The sequence below is a fragment of the Oratosquilla oratoria genome, chromosome 16 (assembly GCF_046742065.1).
Source record: "Oratosquilla oratoria isolate Oo_2021 chromosome 16, ASM4674206v1, whole genome shotgun sequence".
In the NCBI taxonomy this organism is placed as follows: Eukaryota; Metazoa; Arthropoda; class Malacostraca; order Stomatopoda; family Squillidae; genus Oratosquilla; species Oratosquilla oratoria.
Window position 1 is genome coordinate 49,707,489 of NC_134792.1, and position 17,565 is coordinate 49,725,053.

Genomic DNA, 17,565 nt, shown 5'->3' on the forward strand with positions numbered 1-17,565 from the left:
AAGAACATTTGTATACACCTGAAGAAACATATTTGTATATCCATAATATATATATATATATATATATATATATATATATATATATATATATATATATATATATATATATATATATACATGTACATATATACTATATATGTATGTGCATGTATATACAAATTCATGTATGCTTATATGTATGTATATAATATATATATGTATATATATACTGTATGTATATATATATATAATATAATGTATATATATGTATATATATACACATATATAATATACATGTACATACACACTATATATGTGCATGTATATACAAATTCATGTATGCTTATATGTATATATACTGTAATATATATATGTGTGTATTATATATATATATATAATATATATATATATATATATATATAATATATACACACTATAATAAAGTAGTAGCCTCTGCTTTTTTGTTCACGAACTCCTAGAGTTTTGAAGATAGACCCCCATAACCATATATATTCTGATACCCTATCACTCCAGGTACTTGGATAACTATATTTAATTTAAATTTTTTTTTATTTTGGATAGGGTTAAGGGATAAAGTTAAGAGGTTTATGGTGTGGGAACACGCCAGTACTGTAGTCTCCCCGTAAGTCTCCTAGTATTTTTGTGACATAAGAATTAATATTAAACAAACCATTGTATGTGTTCATAGATATTATTTATATTTGTGAAATTAATGTTGCCACAAACCATGATAGCTTTTGTAAGAAGAAAACATGTAAATGTAAAATGATTGTTTAATTTTACCAAATATTGAAATAGTGGTTATTTTTATTTAATTTTAGTGCGGGCGGAAATTATTCACAAACTACTAGGTTTTTGCAGATAAACCCCATATAACCATATATATTCTGAAGATAAACGAGATACATTTCTTCACCTTTTAGCTATAGACATTCATTGTCAATCCACACACACACATGCACATAGTCACGCACGCGAAAGAATGTGTACATATATTTGTTTATGCATGTATTTTCAGACTAGGGTTTCCCAACCCTTGAGGGGGGGCGCACACGTTGGAGGTGCAGTTTTTAAAGCTATATTTCATTTGAAAAAATATTTTGGTTAGGGATTATTCACGAACTCGCAGCTACGCGCGGGTAATTTGGCTAGTATATATATATATATATATATATATATATATGTTTGTGTGTGTGTGTGTGTGTGTGTGTGTGTGTGTGTGTGTGTGTGTGATTCACCATGGTCTTGGCTCACGTGTTGGACTCGTGATCTACATCTATTTCCCTACCGGAATAGAGGTCAGAGCTCGTATATGACCGATCTACGGGTAATGCTATGACCTTACACGCACACACATCCCGAACTCCCCGCCCACGAGAGGTGTGTATGTGTGTGTGTGTGTGTGTGTGTGTGTGTGTGTGTGAATACATATATGAATACATGTATATATGTGTATATATATATGCGTGTGTCTATGTATATCATTATATGAGTAAGTAATGAAAAAATAGCGGCAATTCATAAGTGTAAAATAAAGATATACATAAATAGTGGAATTGATATGTAAAATGATAAATCGAATGAAATGGAAAAGCAAATAAAATTAGGAGAGAAAATTAAATAAAATAGATATATTTAGTAACTTGATTGAGTATGAATATAGTGAAATCTATAAACACGTAGTGTATATTTATGAACAAAATAGGTATACAACTAACGCTTGTAAGTATAATAACATAACGAAAAAAGAAAAGTGAGAATAAAAAATATAGATTAGTTTAAAGGTGAAATTATGAATTTGAATATGAAAGCATAGATAAATAGATTGCTGTCTAAAGATACAGATCGAGTGATAGAAACAAGCAATGAAGTAGAGAGAAACTAGCTATGTATTGATATAAATACTTAATTGAATAATTTACAAATAAATGTATAGATAAATCGACAAATGCATAACACAGCTATATTCAGCTTGATGTGGTTACATTATGTCAGAGGATACATATATCCAGTGAGCCTCCATTATATCTGAAAACTCCTCGTAAATAAAACAGAATCGTCTGACATTTGGAAAAAAACAAAAGCGGTCGAAATTTTCTTCGGCATTGAGGTCGTTTTGTTCAGCTTGATGTGGTTACATTATGTCAGAGAAGAATACATATATCCAGTGAGCCTCTATCATATCTAAAAAAAAACTCGTAAATAAAACCGAATCGTCTGACATTTGGGGAAAAAACAAAAGCGGTCGAAGTTTTCTTCGGCATTTCGGTCGTTTTGTCCGGGTTTCGTGGGATCCTTCATAACAGTTTAGGAAAACCCAAGACTAAGAGGAATTCCATGTCGCGCGCTTCGTTTAGCAGAAAATAAAAAACCCCAACTTGAAAGAAAACGTTATGTCCATATTCGCCATGGCGGGCAGGAAACTAATTATATCTAGAATGAGGTCGCATAACACAGAACACGGAAAGTGAAAACAAACTTGTGTTTGGGTCGAGAAATACTGAGAGGAAATAATTAGATAAATCGCGGGAAGGAAGGAGCCGACTGAAAGCAGTGCAGGAGTCAAAGAAGAGGAAACTCTTAGGAGTTGTAGAAATAAAGAGAAAGATTTTGTGTGTGTGTGTGTGTGTGTGTGTGTGTGTGTGTGTGTGTGTGTGAGAGAGAGAGAGAGAGAGAGAGAGTGTGTATGTGTGTAAGAGAGAGTGTTTATTTGCGTGCGTGTGTGTGTGTCTGTGTGACAGAAAGAGGAGAGAATGAAATAGAGAGGAAAAGGGAGAGGTAGAAAAATGGAGACGGAGAGAGAGGGAGAGAGAGAGAGAGAGAAGGGTGGGGAGTGGGGGAAAGACAGACAGAAAAACAGAGAAAGAAAGAATTAGTGATGCTCCAAAGAGGGAGATTTATACAGTATATACTTATGCACGTTTGTAAATATTTGTATAACACGCACAGTTGTTTACGTGTACAGTTGTATACATGTATATATGCACTTACGTATCTATCTGTATCTAGTTACTTAACCATTCATCTGTTTCTCTCTCTCTCTCTCTTTACCTCTCTTTCTCCCTCACTTCCTCCTCCCTCTATCTACCTCTTTTTCTGTCACTGTATGTATGTATGTATATATATATATATATATAATGTGTGTGTTGTATAGTATACATGGATGTAGGAATATGGATGATGAAATTGCTAAAGCATATTTACGAACTTGGCTCTTTATCAGAAACATATAAATTTTCCTTTGAATATACAAAAAATGTACTACGCTCTAATAATAAATTCTTTTATCGTTCAGCTTTTAATGGAACACACTATTACCCTGAAAACGGCATCATTCATCAATTTGGCACCACATTACTTTCAACACCGAATGTTATTGTCCAAAAATCAGTACAAGAGCTCAGTGACAGATCATCAAGAACAGCAAAGAGCTTAAGCTACACAAACGTCCGTTAATGATGTATTTCCTCGTTTTGACGCTCTAGTTTGCTATCAAAGTGATTTATTGCTTTCGTTGCTGTAGAAGTAGATACAGGGTTCCAGTAATCAGATGACATAGAGAACGACTGAACTTACGTTAACGTGCTTCGGTAATGATGGTTATTATGATAACAACGGTTTGGTAATGAGGGGCATCAACGAAATATAAAAAAAAAAGTCAGGCAGCGATATGTTACAATCAGGAAACAATTGTCTGGTCAAATTACCCTCCGTTAATATCTCTGGACTGACATAACAAAGGGAATATTTCAGAATCCTTTTTGACCTCCATAAACAGGCCACGATTCTCTTCCATCCGGGCGACCCATAACATCCATTTCCCCCTCGGCAAAACACATAACATCCATTTCCCCCCCAGCAAAACACAAAGCACTTAACCAGCCATCATGAGGTCCCACTTTCTTGCAATAGGAAGTCGATCCATCTACGTCAGATTCCAGGCCCCTTCTCCTTCCTCTTGGAGTCTCAGTTTCCATTTGTGAGACTCTTTGCTTCCGTCGCCACGCCTTCGACTTCTGCTTGGGCAACCATCACCCTCTTTTCCCCCTTTGAACGGCACCCATACGGCTCCCCTCCTTTTCGGTCCCGACTCGATGCCGATTAGGTCCGTGGTAATCGCGTGTGGCTGCCAGAGGGTCATCGATGGATGGCACAAAAAATGTGTTTCTGAGTCTCGAGTATTCTTTGGGAGGTGTTCAATGTACCCAGTAACATTGATGTCAAAGAAATTGGATATATACGTGCGTAAACAAACAAACACACACACACACACACACACACACACACACACACACACACACACACACACACACACACACACACACACACACACACACACAAACATGTATAAATATGTATATATATATACATATATACGTATATACACCGACACATACACACAAAAACTCACATGCATATATATGTATATATGCATGAGAAATCACATAAACTCGTGATTCTAAATATGCGGAAAAACCACCAGGGAAAAAGAAAAACTGATGACCAAGCGCTTTCGTCTATTCAGACATCCTCAGGGTACATGATGTACCTTGAGGATGTACCCTGAGGATGTCTGAATAGACGAAAGAGCTTGGTCATCAGTTTTTCTTTTTCCTTGGTGGTTTTTCCGCATATATATATATATATATATATATATATATATATATATATATATATATATCGACAGATAGAGTAAAACACACACACACACACACACACACACACACACACACACACACACACATACTTGAATTTAACACCCAATGGTGTCCCTTGATGTGTGTGCTCTATTACTGTGCTCGTGGTACTCAGTACTATTTTGTCATGATAATAAATAATAACAATAATCTTGAAAGGCACGCTAATTCTCTATCATCGTACTGAAGACCCTCATTCGTTATGGTTTTGGGACAAAATCCTTTCTTAGGCGTCTAGAAAGTTCTAGCTTGTTACTTACATTCTTTTCTTCGCATAAACTTGCTCCACTTTTTTTATTGTCTTCTTATATCCGTAGCTTTTTCTTTTTCTTATCATGATTCTCACCTTCATTTTTCCTTTCCCCTCCCCCTCCTACTCCTCCCTCATTTTGCTGTGTTCCTCGCATCATCCCTCCTCCCCTTTCCATGTTCTCTTCGTTCTCCCCTCCGCGAGTTCGGCAAAATGTATGAGTCCGCTGCGCCATCGGTACTACACTATTCACGCGAGTTCGATGTTCCGCGTCAGTCTGACGCCTTTCTTCTCTCCGATCCTCCATCCCCTTCCCTTCCTTTCCCTTCCCTTTCCCTCTTCCTGCCCTCCGCTCAACTCAACCCTAATCCCCCCCTTCCCTTTCCTCTCCTCTTCCCTTTCCCTTTCCCTTTCCCTTTTCCCTTCCTTCCATCCTCGTCCATAGCGTCCTGCCATATCTTCCCTGTGTTTATCTCCATCTCCTGGGAGGTTATGTAGAATCGTATCTGTATACTTCTCGTAGGAAAATGTAGTAGAGTACACACGGATGTCATTATTGGCAAGTTGTTGGCTTTCATTGTGCTTGTTCCGACTTCTACTGGTTATACGAGGTTAGCTGTAGTCCTGAGTGTGTTTTGATAATTACGTGTAGCTCTCAATATCTTACGATTAGGAAAGGCTATCTGATCTATGCAGAGGCTTATTTTCTTATATTTCTCTCTCTCTCTCTCTCTCTCTCTCTCTCTCTGTCTCTGTGTGTGTGTGTGTGTGTGTGTGTGTTTGTTTGTTTGTTTGTTTGTGCGTGCATGTGTGTGTGTGTGTGCATGTGTGTGTATTTGTGTGTGTGTTTGTTTGTGTGTGTGTGTGTATTTGTGTGTGTGTGTGTGTGTGTGTGTGTATGTGTGTGTATTTGTATGTGTATACACCTGTGTACGTGCATTTACGTATATGATTCGTATTTTCATCTATATATTGATACTTACGCATTGACATATGAATGTTTGTGATTACATTTAAAGAACTTTCGCTAAAAGATGGTTAAGTGATTAAAACACATTTTAACTTGTGAATGATTCAGTCTTTATTTTCTATTATCTATAAAAATCAGCATATGGATGAACTTTTTTTTTTGTTACGATGCGTCTAAAGAGTATTTACATTGTTGCATTATATTTCTGTATGTACATTCATCAACTCTCAGTGTTTCACGTATAAGTCTTCAAAATGTTTATAATTGTGTTTAGCTTTTGCCATTAAAGCAGTTTGTGCATGAAGACGGGTAAACATTTGCCAAGTTGAACTTCCATTATGCATCTGGAGTGGTGAGGGAAATCTCCCGTGATTTGTGTTCCGGCAGACGTTCGACATCCCGTCCCCGTAATGCTGAGATGTGGGAACGGTCGAATGTGCCATGCAGTGACCGTCGACTCGAGAGACACGGCCATCATCGCTTACTTCTGACCGCTCATGCCTGCCAAAAGGAATAACTTTTATTTCTTTGCTGTTTCAGCAACTTTGGTCGTTTCCTGGGCGGTTAGGAGGGAGGTAAAGTTGTGGCATTGCCATGGTGGCTGTTGCGTGCTTATGAGGATAGCAACTGGGATTTTCTTGTCTTCAGGATTAAAGAAAGGAGGGTTTTTCTCCAGGCTTGGAGATCATGAATGACCTCTAGGTTTTATTTTTCCCCTTCTCAGCTTTAATTTGTTTATCCTTTTCCTGTTTTAATGATATATAGGAGCATTTCTCTCCTGGCTTGGAGATTATTGTCAATGACACACCTAAACCTCTTTGTTTTATTTTGTCCTTCTCAGCTTTAATTTCTTTATCCTCTTCCTGTTTTAATGAACTATATATTTTTCTATGCCTCTAATTTTGCTTTTCTTTTTTGTTATTTTCTTATATTTCTCTCTATTGCTCTGTCACTATTTTTATACTCATCCTCTTCATTGCCAATATAATTAACATTGTGAAGAAGAATATGATTTTACTAAATTAACCGTAATTCCAAGCAGTACACCAGTATCATTTATTGAAATAACGGAACACCATAGCTACTAGATTAAACGTAATTCCAATCAGTACACCAATATTATTAAGATAAAGGAACATCTTAGTTACATGATCTTAACCCCTTTGAGACTGTGATTCTCTTGATCTCTCCCCCTACCAACCATACAAAGATCCCAACGAACGTTTAGTGTCACTTCCATAGAAACAATTCGACCATCATCAAGGGCTCACCATTATGGCGTCGTGTGTCGTTACCATCCCGGAACTGTCATTAGTTTTGTGCCGCGATGCCCTTTATGACATCATCATTTCCAAGCCTTGATGGCGGACGCTTGCCAAGATCTCAGCGTCAATATATGTTTAACCTCTTTACCATGTTTGCACATTAGATATGTTTGTTGGAACTAATCTTAGATAATTTTGTTTGTTTGAGGAGTGTTCCTAGAAAAAAAAAGGTAAACTCTGATTCCAGTGATAGATTAAAAATGATGTTATAGACAATGTACACACACACACACACACACACACACACACACACACACACACACACACACACACACACACACACACACACACACACACACACACACACGATACATGATAGGTGATAAAAGAAAATATTAGAAGTAGAGAAATTTTAAATAAAAATGGAAAGACCGGTGCGTGACATATTAATGTAAACATGGCGGACGTGATAAAGGATGACAAGAAGTCAAATACTCCAGACAACGGATTTTTTTTTTTTTTCATATTTTGAAATGTCAGAAGTGATAATGAAAATGTGTATCAGCTATCAGAATCGGGAATGGTTGATAGAATTGAAACAAAAGTTTAGAACACTGGTAGAAAAAATGGAACAAAACTTACAGTTAAGAAGTTAAAAAACTCAGGTGAAAGAAATAAATGAACTGAATTTCAGTCAAAAGAAGAAACTAGATAATTGGAAAGTTCCAATGAAAACTCAAAGAAGACAAGATAATGCTAGAGAATGAATTGCAGGAAAATGACAGTATAGCTAAATCGAATTGAAGGGCTATTAAGGGAACTAGAAGAACAAAGAAGTTGGAATCCAGCCCATAAAGATGAATAAGATTAAAGTTCATGGAAGATGAAAGGAGAGGAACATAAGGAAGTGCAACAGTGATGTAGTCTGAGTGTTACTAAATAAGAGAATAATTCGTAAGAGAAATAATAAGGAGTGACTATAGACTCTCATTCAGACTTTACTTCGTTTCTGCTATATTGAGATACTGTTTAGATTAATTTGGTGGAAAATGTGCACGATTTTGGTGGTGTGCAGATATAAACATTCAGAGAGACTATTAGTTATAATCTAACCTTACTGAGAATCTTACATTCAATTCAATCATGAAGGGAATTCGATACCAAGACACTGAACACTGTAGAACGTGGCTTAATACCGATTCACCTTTCTTTTCCTTTTGGTTGTGGCGCCAATACCTGTTCCCTTTCTCCTCAGGAGCCAGTTCCTTTCAGGAAGTTACTTACGCTCTGGTGCCCACCCCAACAAAATGCCAACTTCAATTCTAATGCCTATCTCTCTCAGCGCTGTACTTACACCCTTGTATTGAGAGGGATCCCAATTCTATACGTCTTGAGTAACGTCTGTAGGTATTGATGGCAGCAGATCAGGATCACAAAAGGAAAAGACTAGATGTTTCTGTTGTATCTATACCGTCCGCCTGTTGCTAGGAGGTAAATTAGCCTTCATGGCGTATTAGAACAATCATTAACATTGTTGTGGACTTTCAGATTTTGATTAACCCTTTGAAATAATTCAATATAGTTTTTAGATATTCCGGGGAAAGGGTAGCATTACCACGTTTTTTATGTCCTCATAGCTCATCTATTTTCTTGACTTTGGTGATACTGTAGATATTACTGACATCGTAGATGGCTTTTGGTTTAATTGGACGACCCCAGGTAATCTTTTGCTCCTGCTGTTGACATTCAATTAACAAATGAATTCGGCTTGGGTTAGTACAAAACGTTTCTGTAACATACGTATTAACAATAACGCTACGAAAAGTTCATCTCTTTCAAAAGCGCGTGGTGATGAAACTGTCCATCAATTGGTTTAAAATAAACTGTTAGACTGCCATCCTAATCGTTACTCCTCATTCTAAATTAGGTACGACATACTCTGTCATTGAAAAGTTAGAAAGAAATCTTACAGCACCCCTCCTGGTAAGTCTAAATATTCCCGGTAAAAGCATGTGATGATACAAAAGGGTGAAGGAATGTATTATATGTCACTGATAAAATGAAAAAAATAAAAATCCTATACTTCTGTAGTACCATCAAGTCTAAACGCTCTTGGGAAAAGTAAATGATGATAAGAAGATGGAAAATAGTTTCGGTTTAAATAATATAGTTGTTTCAAGTATGATAACATTAATAGTTGGAAACCAGTGCCAACAACATTGACACCAAAGGCGACTATGGAATAAACAATGAGTGATTTTCTTACGCATTTTTCTCTAATTCAACTTATTTTTATTTTCAGATATTTATTTATTTTATTTATTTAATTATTTCGTGCGGACATAAAATATTACGGACATCCCAACCAAACACACAACATGTTGGAAATACCTAAACTTCCTTTTCGTTTTTCTGTTGCTTTTTCTCATAAAACCTCACCTTTATTACATAATAATTCCCATATATAGCAATGAAATATTACAAAATATATTTTTGTAGGTTTCTGATAAATCCTGGGTAAGATTTAAGTAAACGAAATGTCATATCAACCATTACAATCCAATGATTCATAAAAAAAATTCACGTCCAATGGTGTGCAAATTTATTCATCTGAGAGTTCGTCCCCAAACTGAAATGATTCAGCGTGTGAATATTACATGCAAACTCGCAAGACCGCTCAGCTGCATTCATATATCATGCCACCAGAAAGCACCGAACATATTCCATTTCATCCCAACCCTTTTCCGAAATTCTGGACTAATCCCTCGACATTCGCCCCCCCCCACCCCCTTCCCTAGAGCAGAGGGAAAAAACGGATGGCGTTTGCAATTTACCTATTTATCGCGCGCGGATTCGAACGCTCTCTTCCCCCTGTATTCGCCCCCCCTCCGATTCTTCGTCACCGCGGCCCTCGCCCGCCTCGGGCTTTTCCTGGAGTCCCTATTGGCTTGGGGGAACAGGCAGACACTTCGTCTGGACCCTCTCTTCCGGCAGAGGGGTCTTCGTAGACCATTTCCTCCCGGCTCTTCTGTACTCAGTGACTGGTGGCCCTCCCCTTTTGTGTAACTTGCTATTCTCCTCTGTAGCACTAAGCAATATTTCAAACTTTAACGTACAATACTTACGTGTACATATGTATACATATGAACATACATTCTGATATACAAACGTGTAACTTGCTATTTATTCTCCTCTGTAGCACTAAGCAATATTTCAAACTTTAACGTACAATACTTACGTGTACATATGTATACATATGAACATACATTCTGATATACAAACGTATAACTTGCTATTTTCCTCTGTAGCACTAAGCAATATTTCAAACTTAAAATATTTATATGTACATATGTATACATACATAGATACATGTAAACGTACATTCATATATACAGTACATACGTGTGTAACTTGCTATTTTCCTCTATATCACTAAGCAATATTTCAAACTTTAACATACAATACTTACATGTACATACAGTATGTATACATATAAACATACATTCTGATATACAAATGTGTAACTTGCTATTTTCCTCTGTAGTACTAAGCAATATTTCAAACTTAAACATACAATACTTACATGTACATATGTATACATATAAACATACATTTTGATATACAAACGTGCCACTTGCTATTTTCCTCTATAGCACTAACCAATATTTCAAACTTAAAAAATTTACATGTAGATATGTATACATACATAGATACATATAAACATGCATTCATATATATATACGTGTGTAACTTGCTATTTTTCCTCTATAGCAGAAGCCAATATTTCAAATTTTAACATTTATATGTATATATGTATGCATACATAGATACATATAAACATACATTCATATATACATACCTGTGTGTAATATATATATCTATGTTGTATACATACATAGATAAGTATATGTTTACATAGATATACGATTCTTTCAATCTCTACCATTGATACAACCGCTTCTTTATCTTATATTTGCACTCAGATGTTTTTATCATACGAGTATTCATCTCTTTTTTTTGTCCATTAAGGTTAGCAGTAGCGTCACAAGAAAAATATGCCATATAAAATGAATGGACCCATATTTAACTAAACTTATTCTCAAACTACTAAAATTTATCTAACTTTTAAAAGCGTTAGCTAAATCAAAATAATCATTTTCTGTTAAAGTATAATCAAGATAATTTTAGGTTACCTTTCTAACTAAAGTGGTTACTACTGTATCTGATGGTAATAAACAAAATATTCCGCAAAAATTACCATGAGAAAACTAATAAAAAAGAATGAAAATCATAGAATATACATAACTAAAACATCGTCATAATTACTATGTTATCCTAGCAGATAAAGCATTTGCTTCTTCATATATGATGATGCTAATAAAAAAAAAGAATGTTCCAAGGAGAAGAGGAAAAAGTAAAAATTATTGACAAAAAAGAAGAAAAAAAAACAACAACATTATGTTAGCGAACTATTCCGTCCTAAAATATATTCACCCTAATATCTCGCCCAACTTCTTCAAATCATGTTACCAGATCGTAACTCGCAACAGACCCTTCAAGAGGATTTGGTGCCTAAATCTTGGCAGAGGGATCACGTGATTCCCTCGCACGCGGCTGATCAAATTAAATCTTTCCACTACCCCATTATAAGTCCGATACCCGGATTTAGCAGATCGATAGAGTCAATAGTCAGCTCAAAAGTAATGGAGTGTGAAAAGCAGCCAATCAGCCGTAGATACAGTAAAGTTGCCAGGGAAATATGTTTCTAAATGGGCCACTATAAACTGATGGAAACTCGAAGCGCATGCTTGATAGATGAAATGCTTCGTGTGTATGTACGATATACATATATATATATATATATATATATATATATATGATATATATATATATAATAATATATACATACACACACATATATGCCTAGTAGACCACATGGAAAAAGAAACTAACGAAACAGAGCGCTTTCGTATATTACATCTTCAGTGCAAAATGTAATACGAGTATCTTAACAGCCTTCCCAAAGAAAAAAAACTGATATTTCACCCTAAATATATAATTTTTATTTTGTAAGTTCGAAATTTTGAATGACATTTAGAGATTGAAATCCAATATTCCCTTCAAAATCTTAACAGTCCTTTTAAAGAAAAATATCTGATTTTTCACCCTGAATATCTATGTAGATCCTAAATTTGAAGACAAAATATGATGTGAGGGTGTGTTAGCGTGGTATGTTGTACATCATACCATTATCGTACATTGTACTGGTGTATTGCTTATTTGGGGAATTATATGCTTCCCCCTCTTTATAAAATTGTCATGTTTTGTTGTTTGTTGTTTTATTATTTATTGTAATTATGTGTAATCATTGTGTATATTTGTAATTATATTGGATATCGCATAATGCGATGCACGTTTTCTCGACAAGTGGCAACACTGGCTTGGAGTCAGTGCTGAGCCAGCTCTCGTTGTATACACACGCATTAGTTGTCAGCGAATACAGTGTATTTCCCACAATCTGATTTTAATTTCTCAGCCACCCGGTACAAGGGCGGGAAAATTTGTTCGTGAAGAGTATTAGTGTCAAGCTTGATTAAATGCACTACCCACACCTCTTCTTTTTTTTTTATTGATTTTTGCACATTTGTCAGGAATCCAAGGATTAAAGTCAATACCATTCATGTCAATGGAAAAGTATTTAGCTTAAAAAAAAGAAAAACGTATCACAGGTTGAAAGCTGAAGGGAAACTTTGATTAATTAAAAAAATAATTTGAAGAATAGAATTGAAGGATTTTGATAAAACTACAGAAACTAAAAAAAAATTGAAAATTTGCAACATAGGTGTGAAAAAGTATGCGTAGAAAACGAGTAAAAGAGAAGTAAAAAACAAATAAACAAACAAATAAATCAATCAAAACTGTGGTAATAAAATATGACCAATGGTAAAAAAGAAAAAAAAAACATCTGGAAAATACGATATATATTATATATATGTATATATATATAATATATATATATATATATAAAATATATATATATATTATATATATATATATATAATATATATATATATATACAGAATAAAGAAAAAAGTTATGTAAAAAATATGATAAAACAAACTTGTTTCAAAGATTTTAGGAAGCATAGGTTTCCAGACAGGTGTAAATCCGTTGAACAATTTGGATGGAAATATAATCCAAACCAACGTCACAAAGGAATTCCAGGCAAAGTTTGATGAATGAAGGCAGAGAGACGGGACCCCACAAACACAGCTACAACTAGGTAAATACACGCGCACACACACACACACGCGCACACACACACACACACACACACACACACACACACACACACATATATATATGAATTCTTGTATCAAAGTACACCCTGTTCCTTCCTCTTTCTCTTACAACACTGCAAATCTTCTTGGCAGCATAGACGGTTGTGCAAATCCTAGCCTCTCTCCGTGCCCTTTTCCCTTCCCTCCAGATTTTTCCTGTCCAAGACTTTTTTCCCTGTGTCCCCCTCTCGTGTCACCCCTCTCCCCTAGTGACTCCCTCCTCTCTCTTCCCCCTCCCTTCCCCTCCTCCCTTCCCTTCTTCCCTTCATCCTCTCGCGTCGCGGGAACTAGCGTCGCGTCGCGTCGTGGTGATCCAAACCCCTAAACTACCTCCGCGCTGTTTAGTTGATCGTTGTATACGGCCGCGGATGGTTCTCATGGGCCGTTGGAGGATTGGAGAACATCTGGTTTCTTTCTTTCCCCGCTCTCTATGCTCGTGTTGAGATGTCCTGAGATGGAAGGATAAGCCGGGGATATTATGTCGGGTACAGTGTAATGGTCTCAACGGAACCAAGTGAAACAAAAATTAGGAGGATATTATTTGGTTCAACATGAGGCCCTCTGAAAGAAAATTGGACAAAGATAGAATGAAAAGAAGGTAAATGAAAAAAATGACTAAAATAGGAAGAAGTGGAATAACTTAAGATAGAACAATGAAAAAATATATAATAATGAAAGAATATAAGCTAAAATGAAATAAAAAGAATAGAATAGAACAGAATAAAATAAAGTAGAGATAAATATATTGTAATAGAATTAAGTAGAATACAATATAGAATATAATAGAATATAAATGAATATAAAAGAATCGGAACATGCACACACACGCGCGCACACACACGCATACACACACACACACACACACACACACACACACACACACACACACACACACACACACACACACACACACACACACACACACACACAAAACCGCAAGTAAACTCCTAGCACACATTTATGGAACATTTATTCCTATTTATTTCCAAAGTTTTGATTATTATATGTGTTAAAGCTGGTCACACACGTATAACAATGAATTGTTGTTACTTTCTCCCTCTCCCCTGTATTTCTGTTGATGCCAACGTGCCTTGCCTGCGGGCTACCTAATAGCCGTAACTTGATTATACCTTTTTGCACTGCAACTGACAACACTGTGTACCATCAACGTCACCAGCTGCCATACAATGAATAGAATCTTGTTACCAACATCACCAACGTCGCTTCCACCACCACCACCACTACCACCACCATCCCCATCGTCGTTTCGTCTACTCAACCCCAAGTAACCCCCCCGCCCCCGCCCCCCCCTCCCCCCGCAAGGAGCTAATATCACGGGCACATATTTCTCCAATTCCGCCTCCTTGCTTCTTCATCTCGCAAGACGTGGATGTTCGGGGACAGTGGCTTAACAATTCACTCTCTCTCTCTCTCTCTCTCTCTCTCTCTCTCTCTTATTTTTTTCTACTTATGGTTCTCTCAATAAGCCTACTATGTTCCCATTTTTTTATATTAATTATTTTTGCTCAATCATCCAGTTTCTGTTTTTGTGCCCATCGACATTCTATTTTATTTATCTAATTTTCATTTTGCGGCCACCTCTGCTATTTACTTCAGTGTCTCCTGCATTCTCATTCACTTCTGTAATCTACTATTGCTATTTCTATACCCCCCTGATTCACCTGTGGCTGAATTATGCAGCATTTGTGTTTCCCCAAATATATGTATATATATATATATATATATATATATATATATATATATATATATATATATATATATATATATATATAATATATATATATATAATTGTGTGTGTGTGTAGGAGGAGAATGAACAAAATTAACAAACAAAAAATTATCTACGAATTCGAACATTGTTTTACTCAACGCCCCCCCCTCCAAAAAAAAGAAGATAGGTTAAAAAAATTGTGATGGTTTTACTCACCCTCTTAGAAAAAAATATAGAATTCCTTTAGCATACTTCTCTCACACCTCTCATCTGAAACTTCCATTCCACTCCGTTTTTCCCTTACCTCTTTTATTTACATCCTCCTCCATTTCCTCCTTCCCCCTCTACCTCCCCCCCTCTCCCCCCCTACTCCCCTTCCTTTTGTAAATATGACCAAAAAATCATTGGAAGAAGTATAGAAAAAACTCGAAATCAAACACTCGGAGCCATCGATTGGCGTCCAAGAATTTTGGAGGAAGTGAAAAATGAAGTCTCTATCCTTATAGAAACTTTATGAAAAAAAAATCTATCTCGACCAGAGAGGAACCAAGAGAATGAAATTAACAAACGCTTTTCTTAAATTCAAAGAAGGTGAAAAGTAAAAGCATAAAACTTTAGGATATCCATAGTAGAAATGGTAGAAACAGTTATGAAAGACCATAAAATATAACTTAGAATTTTTTTTTAATGAAAGACAGCCAGCACGATTTCAGACGTAAACGTTCTCGTGCAACTTATCTTCTAGACTTTACAACGTTGACATCTCGAACTACAGCAAAATGAGTAGTGTAGAATGAATGTATCTATAATTTGAATAAAGTTTTTGATACTGCCCTGCACGAGACACCACTAAATATACCTGCTTTACAAAGCCTAAAATGTAGCTTAGTAAAATGTATCATAGAATGGCTGAACAGCCACAGGGAGTGGCTTATTCTGAATGGTAAATCTACCTACAAAAATGTTACAAAGAGGAGTTCCTTAGGGTACCGTTCTAGGCCCACTTCTGTTTACAGGACATGTTAATGACACTGACTATGGAATCACATCTTGACCTTTCCTCTCAATGTTTTGTACATACATACACATACCAAAGGCTTTTTCCCCTTACATGGGGGGTATCCAAAAAGAAAAAGGCATAGAAACCACTCCCACCCATTCCATTTCCTATATATTCCACTCCCCTCCCCCCTCCTCCCTCACTCTTATCTTGGCACCTCCTGGATGACGGGTCATCCCTGCATCCTGAATGTTTTGTAACCAATAATAATTTCGGTTCTTTTTCATCTTTCCTCAAATGAGGGAATGTCCATTTTTTAAGCTTTTCTTGTATAGTCTGTCTGCTGTGATGGGGATTATTTTTTATTCGTCTGTAATATAAATTATACAGAAAAGACCGCCACACTCGTGACGTCCATTCTCAGCTTCCACCTTTCAAATCGAGCTTTAATTTGCTTATGATACTTAAGCAAGTGATCAGTCGAACCAAAGGGACTCAGGGTGATTTAGAAAAACTAAGGCAGTGATTTCAAGCTGTCAGGACGTGGGTTTAACCTTCAAGTAAGTAGAAACGACTTCGTCAACTACGTCGTCAGTGACTGGAATAAACTTCCAGCCACAGCAATTGAAGGTAATAAAGTTTGGTCAACACCAAAGGATTTATATTCATATTCGATCTCCTATTCTCCCTCCTTCTCTCGCTGCTCAATTTATCTCCAAATATATTTTCTCTTCCCGTTTACTAGTACATCCGCTTCCTCCAACGCTATCTTCTTCCTCTTCAGGCTCTATCTCACACGTCCCCTCTATCCTGGTTTCAGAGTTCTTTATCTGCTCCTCTTTGTCCTTTGCAAGTGTTCATATACTCTGTCAAACCCTAAAGAGGGAAAGAGCTAAGGTCCGAGGTAAGATATTGTCAGGATTCCATTGTCATAGATAGGAAAGTTGAATGATTAAGTAGAATTTCTTTCTTTCTTTTTCTTTCTCTTTCAGGTCACAAGACCCTGCAAGGTTGACAGGGAAAGACTTTATCATTAAAATTATTTGTTTTACCTCTGACAGTATTATTATAGTAATACCTCTACGCTTTAGGGCCTCAGTAGTCATAAGAACATAAGAATGAAGGAGACTGCAAGAGACAACAAGGTAGGAGTAAATATCGGTTGTTTTAAGAAACGGTTAGACAACTTTATGGATGGGGATGACAGGTGGTCATGGACATGGAACTGCCTAGTGTAGGCTTGTGGTCTATTGCAGTCTCCTTCATTCTTGTGTTCTTGTGTGTCTTTGTTTGACCAAACTCAGTCATTGT